The sequence below is a fragment of the Choloepus didactylus genome, chromosome 4 (genome assembly GCF_015220235.1).
Source record: "Choloepus didactylus isolate mChoDid1 chromosome 4, mChoDid1.pri, whole genome shotgun sequence".
Classification (NCBI taxonomy): Eukaryota; Metazoa; Chordata; class Mammalia; order Pilosa; family Megalonychidae; genus Choloepus; species Choloepus didactylus.
The window spans coordinates 151,099,011-151,104,540 of NC_051310.1; the positions used below are offsets into that span (position 1 = coordinate 151,099,011).

The 5,530-nt window shown below is 35.7% G+C and overlaps 1 pseudogene; it reads right to left on the minus strand.

Annotated features, from left to right (window-relative positions):
* Positions 1-1,253: 1,253 nt before the first annotated feature.
* LOC119533447 lies at positions 1,254-2,226 on the minus strand (annotated as a pseudogene).
* Positions 2,227-5,530: the final 3,304 nt, after the last annotated feature.

Here is a 5,530-nt window from a genome sequence, read left to right on the forward strand (position 1 = left end):
ATGGATTTAAATTTACACTGAGTTATAAATTATTCTTATGTTACATATTTTGAAAGTGTAAAAAAAGAAAAAAAAGAAAAACAGGTGTCAGAAGAACAAGAATGCTATGAAGAGAAAGAAATGGGTGGTCGGGAAGAAAAGGAGACACACAAGGCTTCTTCAGTTTTGCTTAATGATGGTTCTGTGAGAGATGGATTCAGAAAAGATTAGCTGGAGTTGGGAGTGTGAGAAGAAAACCAAGTACAAATCTAGTGTTCCTATACTTGGCATGAAGGAGACACTAATGTTTTACATTACTCTATTAGCTTATGAATTGAGGGCTTTGGGAAAGTAAGCTTGAAAATGCTAATCAATACTAATACATCATCTAATAATCTCTAGAATTCAGAGTAGAAATCCAGCAGAGGGGTCCAGATAGCTAATCAGGATGTATATTTTAACAATGATTCTTTATCACTGAGCTCTTCACATTTTGGTCCAAATTCAGAGTGTTGCACAATTGCCCACAGCACTGAAAACTTGGTGGTGATATGGTTCAGGTTTCTAGATTCTCATCTGTCTACTACAACTCATAATTTCAAAAGTAATTGGAATTATCCTAACTGACCAGAAAAAAAGCCCATTAAATGGAATGGTTAGAATAGAGCCTCATGATTACCTGTAATTCCATATTTTAAAGCATTTGTATTTATTGGAAACCATATGGAGCAGGTGAGGTTGGAGAGAGGTTGGGATCTCATAAATTAATGATCTCCATTTAAGTCTATACATTTATATTAAATTGGGGTTGACTAGTCCCTGAATTTGAAAAAGAAAATCAGTTTCAGATTCTTAAATACTATTCATCTATATAGATTTTTCAGGTATTCTAATTAGAGGACTCAAAAAATCAGGAAAAAAAATGTGTAAATTTATGCCCCACCCAATAATTGTGGTACTTCTTCCTTTTTTCTATCATATTCATATGTACCTGTAAATAAAGAAATGAATGCATACATACTACCCATGTGAAGTAATTCCATATTTTCTTCTATGACAGGTAATTAAACCTTTGGACAGCAATATAATTTTTCATGTTTTTTTGATATTTAACTTTTGCTTAGGTGATACTGGGTAAAGACTTTTGAGTATCCATTAAATACTCTCTATGTCAACTTCTTCATTACTTCCTCCACAGTTGAGATATATCCCAAGAATACAATGAAAATTTTCAAGTCAGCATAATGATTTGAGAAATTAGAAGGAATTTTGTCTTAATGAAAGGAATTCCTTATTACTGGTGGCATTTCAGAAACTTTCCGGGACCTCAAGAAATGGGTCACAATTTTTCTCATGGCTTCCTTCATATCTCTGTTCCTCAGTGTGTAAATAATGGGGTTTAGGATGGGGGTGAAAATGGTGTAAAACATGGCAAGGACTTTGTCCACAGGGTAGGTGGTGAAAGGCCACATATAGATGAAGATGCAAGGTACAAAGAATAATATCACCACCATGATATGGGCAGCCAGCGTGGAAAAAGCCTTGGCCATTGCAGCAGAAGACTTAAACCAGACAGTGACAAGAATAATGGAATAAGAGCCAATCAAGATGGAAAAAGCAGAGACGGTAATAATTCCACTATCGGTCACAATTAGTATTTCGATTTTGTAAGAGTCCAGACAGGCAAGCTTGGTTACTCGAGGTAGGTCAAAAAAAAAAGCTATCTATTACATTGGGCCCACAAAAAGGCAAGTTCACAGCAAATGATAACTGACTTAATGTGTGCACTAAGCCCACAGCCCAGGAAATCATTAGCAGAATAGCGCATGTCCGCGAGCTCATGATGAGCACATATTGTAGGGGTTTGCATATGGCCACATATCTGTCATAAGCCATGGAGACAAGTAACACCATCTCTCCTCCAGTAAAAAGGTGAATAAAGAAAATCTGGGCTATGCAACCACTGAAGGAGATGGTCTTGTGTTCTCTCAGAAAATCTGCAATCATTTTAGGGGTAGCAAAGGAAGCCTGACAGATGTCCACAAAGGAAAGTTTTCCTAGAAGGAAGTACATGGGGGAGTGAAGGCTGGCATCAGAAGTCACTGTGATGATAACAAGAAGGTTGCCCAGCACAATGGCCACATACAACGCAAAGAAGAAAATGAAAAAGAGAAACCGGAGTTCCTGAGAACTAGAGAGTCCCAGCAATACAAACTCAGACACCACTGAAGAATTGACCTCATCCATGGATCCAGTTTGCAGACTTGCAGTGAAACAACCCTAAAGGAGAGGCAATAGAGAGATAAGAAATGTAAACTAAGCACACTTTTAATGTGAAGGATTCTGACATCCCAGATAAAGCATGTATTTGCTGTAAACAAAAGTTTTGAAGACACCATTTTATAGATTTGGAAAGCAGGAAGATACCAGTAGAATGTCTAAATAATGCTTAATAATTTGATCTTTCTCATTAAAGCCCCTTGAGTTTTGGAATAATCTCAATAATCCGGTACACAGTATTAAATTAGCTCACTCATGAGCAGAATGGTTGTGAGCATAAGGCCGGAGGAATATATTAAAGCAGTCCATAGGCTTTCTATGTTGGCAAAAACAATTTAGAGGTGTTGCTCTTATGATCATTTTCCATTGTTATTTTAATGAAACATTAAGTACAGCATTCTCTTTAATTCTCCAAGAGATATTCATGGTTTGATGTTTACTGGTTGTGTGACTTTAGAACAATTAATTTTGCTTAAAATTAATTTCCACATCTTAAATGTGGGGAAGAGGTAAAATATTTACCATACAGAAGATTTTAAAGTTTAAACATAAGGATTTACAAAATTTTCTTATTAACATGATTGTTATACAATAGATGTTCTTACTATGTTCAACATCCAATATAATAAAAAAATTCTCTTACTCTGGCTGTTGCAACAGTCATATATACAATTTAGACAATTCTTCCTCAAGAGATACAGCTGGTTCTGTGTTATCGAAGTCTATAGTAACAGCCCAGTTTGTCAATTATTCATCTGTATAATTTTGTAAAATGCATATTATATCTGTACCTTAATTATCTAAATCTCATTTTTGCCTGATTATCCCAGAGCAGTACCTAAATTTTCCATTTTCTGTGCTGTTGGAGTTAGATATGGTTCAGTTTATGTTCCCCCTTCTTGTGCTCTCCATGAAACACACGAAAGAGCTGATGAGATGTTTGGGGAAATTTTTTTTTTTTTTGGCATAGCTTACTTTCCATTTTTCTAAAATGTTTGATTGAAATCTGAATAATACTAATAATAATTCAAATTTGCATCTAACTTTCCTCCTGTACAGATATAGCCTTGCTATATAAAACTAGTTTGGTTGAGTTGAAAAAATTTTCAAGAGATTCTATTTTAAGAATTTGTACTAATTCTTACAATTAATTGTTGACCACAGACATGGTAATTCAAGTCCCACTTAAAAATGCAAATATCTGCCACTGAGTATTTATTTCACACAAAAGCCAAAGTTTTTCCTATTTCCCTAGGATACAAGCACAGCCCCTCATTTAAATGGTGCGACCCACATGGGTAAGCCTTGAGTGATCATAGATCATTTCATATACTCTTATTGCAAGAATTTTCTGAGAAGCAGTTCACTTGTCCCACACTATGGATGGGACATTGTTGTGGACACTGGAGCTGGAGCAAAGGAATCAAAATGACCCATAAGAATTACATGAATGACATTAGCAACAACGACAAAAATGAAACTAGTGTTTAAAATATCATGTAAGAGAACAATAATTGAGGGTGCTCTGAAATATAGTGTGAAGTATTTTATCACTTGATCTCACATCTGAGTAATTTTCTCTATTTCCCCATTTCTAAAATAGAGTTGTTTTTGCTCAGATTCATAGATAAATTCTGTGATATGGCCAATTCTATCTGATGAAAATATTTATTGTATGAATGTAATAATGTAATGCAGGTAAACTAAAAGAATGAGGTAGATTCTAGTCAAAGATGAATAAAAATTATAAAATCTTCAAAACAAGGGAAAATAAAGCTTGGGTTTGTTGCAAGCCTGCTGGGTCACAGCCATGGTGTTCGATGTTTACATGTATGTTGTATCAAGTGCTTCTCACCACAGATTTATGAGGAAGGCACCATCATTCCCAAGCTGCAGAGGAGAAAACTGTGGATCAGTCAGGTTTAGTAACTGCCAAGGAGTCAGTCAGCTAATCTTCAAGGCAATTTCAAATAAGATAATAAAAATAGTACTTAACATTTACTAAATACCAGCAAAGCATCAGGCACGTAAGCACTTTACATTTATTAATTGAATCCTCCCATAATGCCACATGGTAAATACTATTATTAGCCCCATCTTAAAAAAGAAATTGGCATTATAGAGACAGTATGTAACATGCCCAGAATTATATAGTTGGAGTCATTGAACTAGAATGCAAATCCAGGCCTTTGACTCCAGGGCTAGCTCTGTTCAATACTACATCATACTGTCTTAATCTGAATGATATAAATCCCATACCATTTGCAATATTGCTATAATTTAGAAGTCCCTTAATATATGCCTTTCCTTCTAATTTTCCGTGAGACTTTTGTCCTTCAGTTAAGCCAGAGTTTCTCGACTTGGCACTATTGATATATTGGACTAGATAATTCTTTGTTGTGGAGGCTGCCTGTGCATTGTAGGATGTTCAGCAGCATCCATGGCCTCTACCCACTGGATGCCAGTAGCTCCTTCTCTCAAGTTGTGACAACAAAAAATGTTTTCAGACATTGAAAATGTCAACTAGGGGTGAGGGGGCACAGGGAGTGGGGGCGGGCAACAAAATTGCCTTCAGCAGAAAACCATTGAATTAAGCCAACTTTAACTTGTATTTGTAGTCTCTTGCTCTTTCCCTTCACCTTCCCATCTCTTGACAGTTGTGTTCAGTCTCACTCATAAAAGAAACCAATAAAAACTCTTCTACATTCTTCTACCTTCTTTGGTTGCTTTATTTTGTTTTCTTAATTTCTCTTCTTTTTAATAAGAACTTAACACTTTCAACTATGCATTTGGCTGCCATAGTCAGGAAAAATATATTTTCAAATATCCTCACAGAACAAGTTACAAAGGCTAATTGACAACTCCAGTTTTTCCTGTCTGAACCTTTAGTATTAGTTTTCTTTATCCATGCTACTGCCCCTTACAAATAGATTTCCACTAAGGTCTTAGCCTTTCCCAAATGTTTCCCTCTGTCCTTTCCCCTCTGCTTTTCTCTCTACTTGTTCTCTCTCCTCTTTGGTCATTTTCTCACTTACCTGGCATTTCTTATTACCTTTGCACGATGCTGCTAATTTTGCAGCTCCATTCCTCACTACACACCTAATGTGTTTGTGACAATTTGATGGATGTGAATATCACATAGTCATCTCAGATCTCAGTTAAAAATATCTCTCCTGAACTTGGCTCCTTTTTCCTTTAAACTTTTCTTAATCATTCTTCCAGGTATATGCCAAAGTCATCTTGATCTTCTTTTTTCCTGGAGCTTACTTAA